The sequence below is a fragment of the Hemiscyllium ocellatum genome, chromosome 5 (assembly GCF_020745735.1).
Source record: "Hemiscyllium ocellatum isolate sHemOce1 chromosome 5, sHemOce1.pat.X.cur, whole genome shotgun sequence".
Taxonomy (NCBI): Eukaryota; Metazoa; Chordata; class Chondrichthyes; order Orectolobiformes; family Hemiscylliidae; genus Hemiscyllium; species Hemiscyllium ocellatum.
Window position 1 is genome coordinate 45,366,260 of NC_083405.1, and position 15,696 is coordinate 45,381,955.

General features: G+C 39.6%; 1 protein-coding gene across 1 annotated transcript in view; it reads right to left on the reverse strand.

Moving 5' to 3' along the window:
• LOC132815680 (aryl hydrocarbon receptor-like) overlaps window positions 1-15,696 on the reverse strand; it is a 194,975-nt gene that overhangs the window by 153,137 nt on the left and 26,142 nt on the right. The gene's annotated exons all lie outside the window — the stretch shown is intronic.

Consider the following 15,696-nt stretch of genomic DNA (forward strand, 5'->3'; position numbering starts at 1 on the left):
TAAAAGAGATTGCAGAGATTCTTCAAAGTGGTCAATTTTAACAACAGCATTTAAAAGCAAGAGGTAGACATTGTCCTCTGGAAGAGTGTCAGAAACTAAATTGGGAGTTTCTACTCTGTACTGGATTTATAATTAAGATTAGGGATTTCAGATTTTTACAGCTTCCCCATGAGATAGCAGGCAGGTCGTTGAGAGGGAAAGCAATGGGAAAAGTGTTCCAAAGTCACACATGACAGTTCAATGCAGTAGAAATTCATCAAACTGCAATTATGCTGCTTTTTCAAAGACTTATTTGTTACAACAAAATCACATCTTTCAATGTAACTTGAAGTAAGGGTTAAGAAAATCTAAACCAGAGAAAAGGTTGACAGAGTTCTTTCTCAAAAGAACAGACACAAAATATTCTTCAAACAAAGAAGGGTCAAGCCTCTGACCAATGTGAAGACCTGCTAAGAAAAAAGTGATTCCATCATTCCCAGGTTATTATATTGGGAGCTAGTCTTGGGAATACTTTTGGGAAATGGAAAATCTACTTTATTTGGTGGCAAAATCTGGTTTTGGCATGGCAGAAGGAAAAGGCTATCATCCCAGGATACTGAGAAAACAGGCAAAGGGCAGCCAACCATTGGATCCTGAAAACTAACCCAGAAAATGAATACTAATATTGCACGGAGTTCCTGTTGCATTTTTATCGCCAGCTAATTTCAAACAGAATAACAGAGACAGCAACAGCGTCAACATTGCACCATCTGCATTCTGGCTACAGTAGTAGAATAAGGAACTCTGCTGTAGATTATAGCCAGTGTGAGGCCCTACTCAATAGCAGTGAATACCTAAGGGACACATATCCCTATGCTGATATCGCAACTCGCTCGTCCCCAAGAAAAGCAGTCAGGGATGCATTTAAAGGTACGATAGTTAACAAAATGATTGTTTGTCCTCAAGAAAGTAAGACTGGAGAATTAATGAAGAAAAATAAGGAAATTGCAGATGAATTGAAGGTGTTTTGCATAATATTTAACTGTGGAGGATACAGGTAACATGGATGCTTCTACCACAAAGTGCTTTAAAAGGAAAGAAAATAAAATTATGGAATAAATTGCTTGCTAACACAGTAGTTTGTGGGTTAATTTCAGAATGGAATTTTTAAAAAATTAATCATTATAATAAATTCTGGTTTTGATTCAAAATAAATCTGAGTCAATTCGCACCACGTTGTATGCCCTTTGGGGATAACAGTGACAGACAGAAGCTTGGATTTAAATATAAAAAAAGAAACACACTAAAATCAAAAAGTCTTCAGCCTGAATATTTCCTGTTCTATGGGTAATTTCGATACTTCAGTTTGTGAGAGGTAGCGCTATTGTACACAGAAGAAAAGATATGTATTTGTGTGTTTTATACAGAGCTTTAAGTTTTCTCACAAAACAAGTTCAATAACCTCGGTTTTCAGTATCCCGTTCCCTAAAGTCCTGTTACATAAACAGCACTGTAATTGTCCCAGGACAATGGCTCACTGCTTTCTGGCACATAAGTAGTGACTTCCTGTCTCATGTAACTTCTGCTCACCATACAACTCTGCTGTTGATTAAACTCCCTACTTCCGGAAACAACCGTCCTGCTGAACGGTACGAGTACTTTTCTAAACTCTCACCATTTGCAACTTAATCAGACAAGTTTTAAATGCTTGCTCACATCACTTAGACGAGTTGAGAATAAAATGAAAAGTTTTTTTAATGGATTTTGAATAATACCCATCTGTTGAAAACAAAATGGGGTTTGAACTTTATCCCAAATATTTCTTTAACCACACAGAAACTTAAAGAAAAATCAACACAGCAATTAACTCTCAGGCATTTTATAGTCAGCACTTCTGTGATTTATGCATTAGCCTTGTGAACACTGGAAAATGTTTGCTGCGTAAGAACATAACTCAACAAGTGAACTGTTGACTTTCCAACAGAAAATACAACATGGTTATCAGCTGACAATTGAATTGAAACCACCGAATAAAGTTTTTAATTAACAAAATTATCAAAAAACACTGCTTTCGCTGTGGTATTAAAGATGGGTAATAAATGTTGGAGAGACAGCATTAAACTCAAGGGCAGAATCTTGCGTCACTTATACAAAATGTAAGTTGCATTGAGCTTTTTGACGTTTCTCACCTTGAAGCCTGGCAAGATTTTAGATCAGATTAGATTAGATTCCCTACAGTGTGGAAACAGGCCCTTTGGCCCAACCAGTCCACACCGACTCCCTGAAGAGTAACCCACCCAGACCCATTTCCCTCTGACTAATGCACCTAACACCATGGGTAATTCGGCATAGCCAATTCACCTGACCTGCTCATCTTTGGACTGTGGGAGGAAACCAGAGCACCGGAGAAAACCTACGCAGACATGGGGAGAATGTGCAAACTCCATACAGACAGTCGCCTGAGGCTGGAATCAAAGCCAGGTCCCTGGAGCTGAGGCAACAGTGCTAACCACTGAGCCACAGTGCCGTTCTTACCCTATTTTGCCAAACTTATCTACTCCATCCCTATGGCATCCTTCACATTCAATTTGAGCCCTATCTCTCCATCTGCCATTCCAGAACAACTTGCCATTCAATGCATATCTGACAAAACTCCAGCTTCCCTTGCACCCCCGTACCATCTTTAAAAGGCTGCTGTGCACCCAGGCAAGTGTTGGCAAATTGACGGTGCCCCTCACTGGCAATGGAATGGCACAACAATCACAAAGCCACATTCGCCTTCATACATCACCAACATGGCTGACACTTATTCACAGAGAGTCATGGAGTTGTACAGCACAGAAACAGACTCTTCAGTCCAACTCATCCATGCCAACCAGATATCCCAAATTAATCTAGTCCCATTGCCAGCATTTGGCCCATATCCCTCTAGATCCTTCCTATTCATATACCGTTCCAGATATCTTTTAAATGTTGTGATTGCATCAGCCTCCACCACTTCCTCTGGCAGCTCTTTCCATACACACATCACTCTTTGCATAAAAAAACTTATCCCTTAGGTCCCTTTTAAATCTTTCCCCTCTCACCGTAAACCCCTTCCCTCTAGTTGTGGACTCCCCTGCATCGAGGAAAACAACTTGGCTCTTCACCGTATCCATGCCCCCCGTGATTTTACAAACCTCAATAAGAGCAGCCCTCAGCCTCCGATGCTCCAGGGAAAACAGCCCCAGCCTGTTCAGCCTCTCTCTATAGATCAAACCCTCTAACCCTGGCAACATTCTTATAAATCCTTTCTGAACCCTTTCAAGTTGTACAACATCCTTCCGATAGCAGGGAGACCAGAACTGAACGCAGTGTTACAAAAGTGGCCTAACCAATGTCCGGTACTGTTGCTGCATATGACCTCCCCTCAACTACTATACACAATGCACTGAGCAATAAAGGCAAGGATACCAAACGCCGCCTTCATTATCCTGTCCACCTATGAGTCCACTTTCAAGGAACTATGAACCTGCACTCCAAGGTCTCTTTTTTTCAGTAACAATCCCCACAAACTTACCATTAAGTATATAAGTCTTGCCCTGATTTGCCTTTCCAAAATGTGGAATCTCACATTTAAACTAAACTCCATCTGCCACTCCTCAGCCCACTCATTAAAATCCCATTGTACTCTGAAGTAACCTTCTTCATTGTCCACTGCACCTCCAATTTTGATGTCATTTGCAAACTCTCTAACTGTATCTCCTGTGTTCACACCCAAATCATTAACATAAATGACAAAAAGCAATGGACCCAGTACCAATCCTTGTGGCACACCATTGGTTACAGGCCTTCAATCTGAAAAAACACCCTGTCTTGTTGGGGCTGCAGCCTGTCACTTTATATATGAATAATCTAGATGAAGATGCTGGGGACATTCTGGTGAAGTTTGCCGATGGTATGAAGTTAGGCAGACAGGCAGGTAGTACTGAGGTGGTGGGGCTGCAGAAAGATTTACACAGTTTAGGAGAGTGGTCCAAGAAATGCCTGATGAAATTCAATGTGAGCATGTGTGAGGTCTTACACTTTGGAAAGAAAGGAGTGCTAATCCAGGATTCTCTAAAGGTTGATTTGCAGGTTGAGTCTGTGATTAAGAAAGCAAATGTAATGTTGTTTATCTCAAGAGGGTTGGAATATAAAAGCAATGACATGCTTCTGAGACTTTATAAAGCTCTAGTTAGGCTCCATTTAGAATACTGTGTCCAATTTCAGGTCCCACACCTCAGGAAGGACATACTGGCACTGGAACGTGTTCAGCAGAGATGCACATGATGATCCCTGGAATGGTAGGCCTAACAAACGATGAACAGCTGAGGATCCTGAGATTGTATTCATTAGAGTTTAGAAGGTTGATGGGAGATCTAATAGAAACTTACAAGATAATGCATGGCTTAGAAAGGGTGGACACTGGGAAGTGGTTTCCAAGGTGTGGAGACTAGGACCCGTGGGCACAGCCTTAAAATTAGATGGGGTCAATTTAGAATGGAAACGAAGAGACATTTCTTCAGCCAAAGAGTGGTGGGCCTGTGGAATTCATTGCCACGGACCATAGTGGAGACTGGAACGTTAGGTGTCTTCAAGGCAGATATTGATAAATTCTTGATCTTGCAAGGAATTAAGGGTTATGGGTTGAGTGCGAGTAAGTGGAATTGAAATGCCCATCAGCCCTGATTAAATGGTGGAGTGGACTTGATGGGCCGAATGGCCTTACTTCCACTCCTATGTCTTATGGTCTTCTACCTGTGAGCCAGTTCTGCATCCAAGTGGCTAATTCTCCCTTTATTTCACGTGATCTAACCTTGCTAACTAGTCCACCATAAGGAACCTTGTCGAATGCCTTACTGAACTCCATATAGATCTCGTCTTCCATTCTGCCTAATCAAGGCATTCACTATTTCTTCAAAAAACTCAATCAAGTTAATGAGACACAATTTCTCATACACAAAGCCATGTTGACTATCCCTGATCAGTCCTTGCCTTTCCAAATACATGTAAATCCTGTCCTTCAGGATCCCCTCCAACACCTTGTCCATCACTGATGTCAAGCTCAAATGGTCTATAGTTCCCTTGCTTTTCGCTACCACCTTCCTTAAACAGTGGCACCACGTTACCCAATCTCCAGTCTTCTGGCACCATACCTGTAGCTACTGATGATACAAATATCTCAGCAAGGAGCCCAGCAATCACTTCCCTAGGTTTCCACAGAGTTCTAGAGTACGCATGATCAGATCCTGGGGATTTATCCACCTATACGTATTTTAAAATGCCCAGCGCCTCCCTCTCTGTAATATGGACTTTGATGAAGCGCCACCTAGACTCAAAACACTAGCTTGCTTTTCCTCCATGGATGCTTCTTGACCCACTGTTCAGGAACATACTGTCCCTGGATTCTTGTTATCTCATATACTGCCCATTTTGTCATCCCAATTGCTGTTCAACCACCAGGCCACAAAGTTGCTCATTGTCCATTAGAAGAAAGTCACGTACAGGCAAATAATTAGACAATTCCCAATATCAGCTTTTACTTTCAGCCATTAAAAACAACACAAACTAAACAAATAGAGGCAGCAAGTAACCCCAACAATGCAAACTATATGCTGCCATCTCGACTAACAGCAATTTTAAATGACATGATGGTTTGTTACATCTAACTCTCCTCAACCGGAATCAGGTGTCAATCAGGTCCTGTCCGGTTCGCAGCACCTGACACACCAGAGCTGTGTCACAGTCAAGCAATGCTTCTTCCTCAATGTCCTTCCTCTCAGAAGACTGTCCTCCCAGTTCCTCAGCATTCACTACGTCACCTACTTTATTCGCCAAAGCATCACCATGATACATCCCACTCTGTCCAGACAATACAAGAGGGATCTCCAGTCTGATCCAAGCAGTGAAACTACATGTTCAACAGTCCTAACATCTGCTGAACCACAGTTCTGCTTGAAGCATGGGTAGCATTGTATCTGTGCTCTGTAGCAATCAGGGGTTGTAAAGCTGTCATCAACCATGGTTGTAGTGAGTAGCCCTTGCACCCCAGTAACTAGCCTTGCCCTTCAAATGCACCATAAAGTCAGAGTCCTACAGCAAAGAAACAGGCCCTTTGGCCCAAACTGGTCCATGCCAACCAAATATGTCCATCCACACTAACTCCATTTCCCTGCATTTGACCCATATCCTTCTAATCCTATCCTATCCATGTATTTATCAAAGTGCCTTTTAAATGTTGTTAATGTACCCGTGTCAACCACTTCCGCTGTGTACCACCTTCTGTGGAAAAAGGTTGCCCCTCAGGTTCCCTTTTATTCTTTCCCCTCTAATCTGAAACTGATGCTCTCTCGTCCTCAATTCCCAACCCTGGGAAAAAGACTGAGTGCATTCATCCTATCCATGCCCCTCATGATCTTGTACATCAGATACAGGAGAATGCTGCAGGATAATAGGAGTGGTGGCAGCATGCCAGGCTAGTGGGCACACACCTCCAGAAGCAGTAATGGTGATCATAAGTCACCTGAATTATTAATCTCATGGAGCCACTTGTTATGGATTAATTCTGCAGCATTGTAACCCAACCCTCTTAGTGCCACATGTACACAATTGATGGTATGCTGTACCTTTGGTGGGGGGGGCAGCTATGTTTCTGAATCCTACTGCCAGGGCTGCAGCACTGACCTCATCATTGGGAAACAAAATGAACTGCTGTGACCTCTCACACATGGCTTCAGTCACTGTTTTGATGGACCTGTGGGAACACGACTGAGATTCCACACAGTTCACCTGTCGCTCTCTGGGAGCAGCCAGGAGTATAGACAATCTCAGTGAGAGAAGGGTGTCCCACTCTCTCAGGCCTCAGGTCCCACTACAGTAATCAGCATAGATCTGTCACAGTGCACTAACACATATGGAGCCTATGCTGATATCGCAGCTCGCTCATGCCCAAGAAAAGAGGTCAGGGATGCATTTAAAGGTACGATAGTTAACAAAATGATTGTTTGTCCTCAAGAAAGTAAGGCTGGAGAATTAATGAAGAAAAATAAGGAAATTGCAGATGAATGAAGGAGTTTTGCATAATATTTAACTGTGGACGATACAGGTAACATCTAAAAGGAGCCGCGAGAAATCAGGAAATGGGAGGGAAGGAAAATTCACAATCAGCGAAAGGTAGAAGAGAGTACCCTGCTGGAGCTGCTGGCTCACAAGTGCCCAGGTCCTGATGAACTTTAGCCTAGGACTTAAAAGAGGAGGTCAGCAAGATTGTTAATTTTAATTTTCTAAAACCTCTCGGATTTGGGCATTAGATTGGGAGAGAGCAAATATGACTCCTTTACGTAAAAAGGAAGCAAGACAGAAAGCAGGAAACGTAACAATCTGTCAGGTTCAAATATTTTCTCCATGGTTATTGTTAAAGAAGTTATATGAATATATGTGTTATAAAAGTTTATTTGAGGTCACCAGACAGAGTCGACATAGTTTTGTGAAAAGGAAGTCATGATTGACCAATTTTTTGAGAATCCGTTGTGAAGATAACTTGTGCTGTGGACAATAGGAAATCAATGGACATACTGTGCTTCGACTTCCAAAAAGCAATTAATAAAGTATCACATTAAAACCTATTGTGGAAATAAATGTTAATGGCATAAGGGATAGTATATCAGCATGAATCAAAAATTGGATGGCTAACAGGAAGCAGACAGTAGTCATAAATAGATCTTTTTCAGGTTGGCAGGATGTAATGAATGCTGCACCGCAGGGATCAGTGCTGGGATTTCAAATGTTTGCAATTTATGTATTTGAATAAGAGGTGACCAAAGGTATGGCAGCTAAATTTGATGATAACACAAAGAGAGGTAGAAACGTGACTTTTGATGAGAACGTAAAGAGCTGACAGAGGGATGTACATAGATTAAGTGAGTGGTTGAAGATCTGGCAAATGCAGTACAATGTGGGAAAACGTGAAATTATTTATTTGGGCAGGAAGACTAAAAAGAGAAGTATATTATCCAAATGGTGAGAGACTGAAGATGTATGAAGTGCAAAGGAATCTTGGTGTCCTAGTGCATGATTCAGAAAAGGCTAGTATGTTGTTACACTACATAACTAGGAAGGCTAATAGAATGTTATCACATATTGCAAGGCCACTTGAATACAAAAATAAAGAGGTTATGCTTCAGCTTTGCAGAGCATTGATGAGATTGCATCTGGGTTACCATGCACAGTTTTGGTCATTTTACTTAAGAAAGGATGGAAATGCATTGAAAACAGTTCAGATAAGGTCTATTAGACTAACGAGGTAAAATTAGACCAACACCTGGAAGGAGTGGGCTGTCTTAAAGCAAAAAGTGCAGAAACTACAAGTTTGTATCCACTGGAGCTTAGAAGAGTAAGGGGTGACAATTGGAAGGTACAATATCCTGAAGGGTCTTGTCAGGGTAGATGTGGAGAATCTAGAACTTTGGAGTAAGACCTTAAAAATTAGAGACTGCCCATTTAAAAATAAAGAACTGACGATCTTTTGTTTGTCTCAGAGTCAATGAGCTATGGAATGCTCTTCCTGAAAAACAGTGGTGGAAGCAGAGTCACCAGAGTCCTAGAATATTTTTAAGGCAGAGATAGGCAAATTCTTGTTAATTAAGAGGGTGGAAGGTTATCAAGGGAGACAGAAATGTGGTTTTGAAAATGCAATTAGATCCACCATAATGTTACTGAATGATGGAACAGGTTCAAGGGGCTGAATGGCCTATTCCTGTTATTTGCTTTTAATGATCCGAGGATGTGACTGTCACTAACTAGGCCATGATTTAATGCCCATACATCCACAGTGTGCTTAGGAATTGAGCTCTAGTGACAGTGAAGGAATGGCGATATGTTCCAAGTCAGAATGGTGTGTGGCTTGGAGGGGAATTTTTAGACATTGGTGTTCTTAAGTGGTTTTTGCCCTTGGACCTCTAAGTGGTCAAGGTAATGGGTTTGAAAGGCTCTGTGCTATTGAACCCTTCAGGCACTTCTTTCCTTCAAATATTGTGCTATTTTGAAACAACTAATACATTTATTATCATGTGTAAGTTATCAGCTTCATTTTCCTTTAAAATCAAGCTGCTTTTTATTTCAATCCAGATTACATTCCCTCACCATCCCTGCAAATTTGCCTTAAAAATGGCCAACTGTTATTAGTTATAATCCCGTAATTCAACTTAGTCCTCCAGGTAGCTCAATCAAGTCTCCATTTTTCTTCTATGAATCTAGCAGGGAAATCAGAACGTGCTTAATTGTCAGGTGCACATGTAACTTTCCAGAAAAAAGTCCCTAAATCTCAGCAAAAAAATTTGTCTAATTCTCCTCTCATTCAAAATGGTTTAATTTGCATGTTTAAAATGGCCTTCAAAGAAATCATACATCCAAACCTAAAATTCACCACCAACAACAGCCTTCAGGAAGCTTACTGTCTGAAGAGGAAAACCACCTAGTCTGGCACTTTAGCCTCAAATTTAGACAATTAGCCACAAAGCTACTAATAGATTAAATCATAAGCCTTGACTCTAAAAACCAGACATATAGCCACGAAATGAGGCCATTTCACAACAGAAACTTTCATTTTTGAAAAGCTCAGTCAATATGATGTTTGTAGAGAAAATGATCAACTACAAAAATACGCAATAAAATCAAATGCCTTTAATGAGATAAATACTGAATTGACTTTTAGATTCTAGTAGTGATTGCTTTGTAGAAGACACCTTGGGTTGTTTTTAAAATTGGAACAATAGACACAGACACTTAATTTTTTTCAAGTAATAATTCCAGAGAGCAAGAGAGAGAAAGCGAGACAGACAAACATCATCCTTCCATACTAAGTTGCATGCAACATACAGATAAGGGATGACACTTCACCCAGTAGTGATGTTTACTTCAACAAAAGTTTTCCATGAATGCCTCAGTCTCAACCATGTACCAATCTCCAGCACACACATGAATTAACTAAGTGACAAATGCTGTTTGTAAGGGAAATTTCATCATTTTTCTTCAGAAAAATGAGGAATTGGCTGGATTTGACTACAACTTTCAACTGCTGATATGACATCTTCAAACTGTGTGGCACTCAGGTCTCCTCATGGAATTCAGTGCAGAGAAACAGGCTTTGATGCTATCTGACCGCAATAACATCAGACAGCGCATCAGCAACACTTATCCATGAGGTCCTGATTGTTCAATGTTGCTGAAATGAAGAGGCATTAGTTAGATGATATTGGAGAACAGGACTGTCATATACAATCACGGCTGCTAAATGTACTGAGTAATTCCACAACAACAGAGGAGGTCCATAACTGAGCTTCGCTGCTGGCACCTTCACTGTCCCAAAAGGTACTAAGCAGTTTGGACACAATAGTATAAAAGGGACAAGAACGCGCAGAATACTCAAAACATTAACTCGCAGAGTGTGTGTAAGTCTCAAGTTAGATTTTCTCCACAAAGGATGAGTTCTGTATCAAATGCTCACAAGTTTGAGCTTGATCCTGACACCAGGGATTTGAAAATTTGAACAAAGGTTGTGAATTTAGCTCAGCATGGAAGAGAACCCAATTTACTTTGGTGAGAACAGGATGGTTTTAGTCTTGCCAATGTTAAACTTAAAAAGTTCTGGCTCCACTGTTGCTAATCAACTCAACAATTATCAAACATCTGCTTACATTTTTAGTTAAACTCACGACTCCTTCTCCAACAGTCTACCACTTAGTCATGCCCAGACTATCAATTTTACATCATTCCACTGTTAATGGTCATGACATCACCAATTAAAGAACAAACACAGATGCAATAATAACTTAATGGCACCATGCCTGTTACTTTATAATGTTGATTAATCAAAGCCAAACTTATTATTTTGAAGGCAAAAGTATATTTAGGGTGAAAGTTTTTGTTTTCCAATGCACTTTTCACCTCAAATTGCATGAAGGTATCTTAAAACATTAAGTACACCATGTTTTATCATTTTGGAATTTTAAACCAATTTAGCAGGAAGGTGATTTCCTTGTGGCATTACTGCTGGATTATTAGTCCAAAACCCAGGTAATGTTGTGAGGAGCTGGGTTAGATATCCCACCACAGCAGATAGGAGAAATTTGAATGCAGTAGAAATCTGGGATAAAGAGTTTAATAACGACCTTGAAACCATTGCCAATTGTTGGAAAACCCCATCTGGTTCACTAATAGCCTTTAGGGAAGAAAGGTGCAGTCCTTACCGGGTGTAGAATACATGTGACTCCAGAGTCACAATAACATGACCGACTCTTAACTGCCCTCTGGGCAATTAAGAATGAGCAATAAATGCTGGCCCATTGCAGTAACACCTTCATCCTGCCATGAGTAAATAAGAAGTTTTATTTAGATTAGCCTAGATTCCCTACAGTGTGAAAACAGGCCCTCCGAAGAGCAACCCACCCAAACCTATTCCCCTACATTCACCCCTAACTAATGCACCTGATACTACGGGCAATTTAGCATGGCCAATTCACCTGATCTGCACATCTTTGGACTGTGGGAGGAAACCGGAGCACCCAGAGGAAACCCACGCAGACACGGGGAGAATGTGCAAAGTCCACACAGTCAGTTACCTGAGGCGGGAATTGAACCCGGGTTCCCGGGCACTGTGAAACAGCAGTCCTAACCACTGAGCCAAAACGTGCCACCCTTAAGTTCAAGCAATTGTGTTATGTGCAAAAAATTCGCCAATTGGAAATCTATATTGAGGCCTAAATTCTCACTGCAATGGAGACTTTTTCACGGTGGTAAAACATTATCGAAGATATCCAAAATACTAAATCCTGGTCCCAAACTTGGCAAATCTCAATTCCACAGTTTCTGAGCGGGCGAGGGGAGAAGCTATGGCTCATACATTAATTCAGATTTCAGAGTTCCCCAGTGTTTGGAACCCAGAGTGTGCACTTTTAAAACAGATAAGAGTAGTTTTGTTCTGAGTGCACTTATTTTTGAATAACCAGGGCAGCAGGGATACTACCTGTGGATAAGGGCTCAGGACACAAAGAAAGGGGCCAGAGTGTCCTCTTGTGTGATTGTATGTAAAAGGTGCATAAATTCATTGGAACGGTCCAATTTGTCGAGGCCAGTCAGGAAATATTAAAGCAGACCAAAATGTATTTTTGTTAAATGAATCAGACTGTTTTTCACAGAAGTGTTGTCTGAAGTTTAAGGAATAGAACTTTATTTTTGATTTCACTGTGCTATGGGTAATTGTGAATACCAGGTGAGCCAGCATGGTAGGTCAAGGGAAAAGGGCGTTGAGTGGAAATAGGCATTAAGGTAGTGTGGGGGTATGAGGGACCATGAAAGATGGATAGAGGGCATTAGATGGCATTGGTAGAATACAGGGCATGTTTGGGGATGAGGGGCCTGGAGGAATGCTTGATATCTAATCCTAGTATTTTTTGGATTTGATGCTAGAATCCTCCAGGCAGACTTTGCATCAGGCCACTTTGAGAACTGGCAGCATTCTCAGCACTTCCCATACCAACCAGCAAATCCAGCTCACACCATCAGACCAGGTCAAAGGCGGGGAGTGCAAGCAGGTGTTTTTAAAAAAGGTCGGTTTCACAGAGCCAGAAATTCTCCGTCCCTGTGCACCCGACATAGGAATTAAAATTAGGACAGGTCAAGGTATAAATAGGACAGACCATGAAGAGACATAAAAATTTCCAGCCTTTATTACTGACATGGGAGATGTACTTGAGGAAACCATCACTTAAGTAGAGAGAATTTCAGGCAAACACCTTGATAGCAGTGGACAGAGAAATCTCAACATAAGAAAAGTGGTCGCAGCTAGTAAAGGCAACAGGATAGTATGGGTGATGGACAGCATTCTCAGAAACCATAGCAAAATCCCTAAAGATTGGGAAATGCTTGTGACTAAAGCACTCAAACCAAAAGCACCGGGCATAAAGGGTAAGCTATGGAAATTGCATCAATACATTTAAGGGTTAAATGACACATATCGAGCAATAAGAGCAGTTCTATTGATATTAGGGTGTTCACAACTGAAGGTGGACCTGATAATGGTCTATTGGCATTGTAATGGAAAACATTCAGGACATTCATAAGATGCATGTCAATTTCTTTTAAAAAGGCGGTGGACACCATAACCTTGAAAAGCAGATCATCAATTGAATTAGGAAAGAGTTCATTAATTTCAGTCAAGCTTCTGGAACTGTCAAATATGTAGGTAGTGCTGCCTAGATCAAAGTATGGATATCAGTCTGTTAAACAAAAAGGTCTGCTTAATCAATGGTTGGAATTTGACACATTGAGCACAGTGAGAGGCTGATGTCATGTGACAATGTGACAATGTATCCGTTGATGTCGACATGTCTATCCTAGGCCTTCTCCACAGTCAAAGTGAGGCCAAATGCAAACTGGAGGAATATCATCTTATATTTTGCCCCAGGAGCTGACAGCCCAATGGCCTCAACGTAGAGATCATTAGTTTCAAAATCTCCCCTCCCCAGCCTCATTCCATATCCAACTCAGTCAATCAACGAGACAATGGCTGATATAATACTATCTCAATACTACTTTACTGCACTATTCACATATCCCTTGGTACCATTAGCATTAAGAGATATATTTTACAAATAATTGTATTAATATGTCCCAAGAACACAAATTGTTCAACGAAAGCAAGAAAATCCCATACATCCTACCTTAACCATTGACACTTTGAATTCAGACTTCACTACTAAAATAAGTGTTGATATATCAAATCAGTCATTACTGAGGTAACAATATTGCAACCAATAGAGTAAAAAAAGAGCTACTATGAATACAAAAACTCATGAACAATTATATGAAAATAAACAAGTATAGACCTCATGTCTTAAAGAGTGCATCAGCTAGACAATACAACAGAACAAATCATTTGATCAAAGCTTCCAAATATTTGAACCCACGACCAAAATGTTAGGTGGACAAATACAATCTAAAGCAGTTACTTATAATGTCGGAACAGTATCATCAAGTTAACATGCAGAAGAGAATTCTAAATACCTTTGCTCCCAAAATTTGTAAAAGGATGATAGGACATTATAAAATTTACTTCAGAATTTTACTTTTTTTGAAAATTACTTCAATACTAAATCAAAAATGGTCATAATTTAAAAACTTGCTCTGAAGTTTCAATTAAAACAACTGCTATAAAAGATTATTAAGGCAAAACAGTCAAAGTCACGAAGCAAAAAGAGATGTAACTGACAGCTTTTAAAAAGTATAACATAAGCCAGTATAAAGCAAAAACATACCACTTTTGTATACTTCTAAGTCCTCCATATTGTTATGAGGACTTTTATATCATACAATAAAATACTTAATATTCTCAAGGAATATTTGCAGCTAACTGAAGGAATGCACAAGATTTGTGTTTTCTTTTTAAATAGTCGTTGCACCAAAAAATTAATTCTAACCCCACATTAGTCTTATTTTGCTTCCTCCTACTCAACATATTCATTACCTCGGAGTTTCTACATCCAGTGTGCATCTACTCAATAACATTTTGCTTTGGCAGTCAGAAGATAAACCTCACAGAACAAATTTGAGTTGAAATTCCAATTTTCCCTTCTCCCCCTTTAATCAGCCTTGTCTCTTCCAATAGAACACAAATCCAACATTTGGTATTCTCATTCAGTAGCCATTTGTAATTTAATAATACTGGCCCAACATAGTTTGAGAATTTACAAACATAAAAGCAGTCTGCAATTTGAAATTTACATGCCAAATCCTTAAAATGGCAATCTAATGCTTTCTCGGGGGAGTTATAAGAATGCCTAATTTGCATAATGCTTCCATTCCTCACCACAAACAGCTAATTACAGTACAAAACTGTGAAAACAAACTTTATTTAAATACAAGCACAATCACCTGTTGAAGGAGCAGCGCTCCGAAAGCTAGTATGCTTCCAATTGAACCTGTTGGACTCTAACCTGGTGTTGTGTGATTTTTAACTTTATTTAAAATAATCTTGTATAACACTATCATTCATATTAAAATAACATTGTCGCAAATCAATAGATTTTAACTATTAACATAAAAGTTGAATTGATAACTAATAATTGTTTGTTGATTTATTAACTTGATATCTTATCATTGCACTTTAGGAATCAACCAAATTATGTTTTAATGATAAATACTTTCCAAATACTGCAGAGTAACAAATTTAAATAAGTTATTATTTAGTTTTAACAAACCAAATCTCTGCATGGGCTTTGCTACAAAAGGAAAGAAAAAGATGACAATGCATGTATTGTTTACAATAGATATATCAGTTTTAAAAAGCAACCATTACAAAATAAACTAAGATTTGGCAAGTAATCTATATTCACATTAGACTAAGCCCAATTTGTAAATGTTATAACAAAATATTTACAATGCAATATTTAAACATCAACAAGAGTTAAACCAGCCTGGAAAAATAGTTTTTTTAAATCTAGCTCAAGTTTTACTGCATTGTCGAAAAAGCCTTATGATTGCGTAGCGAGTAAAGCACCTATGCAAGTAATTCAAAAATATTCAAAAGAAAATCTATTTTCACAACAAAAAGAAAACTTCCTTTCAATCCAACAAAGTTCAAGATCATATGATAACATTTAAATTTTACTTTCCGCAGGAATTACACACCCCCTTTTTGTA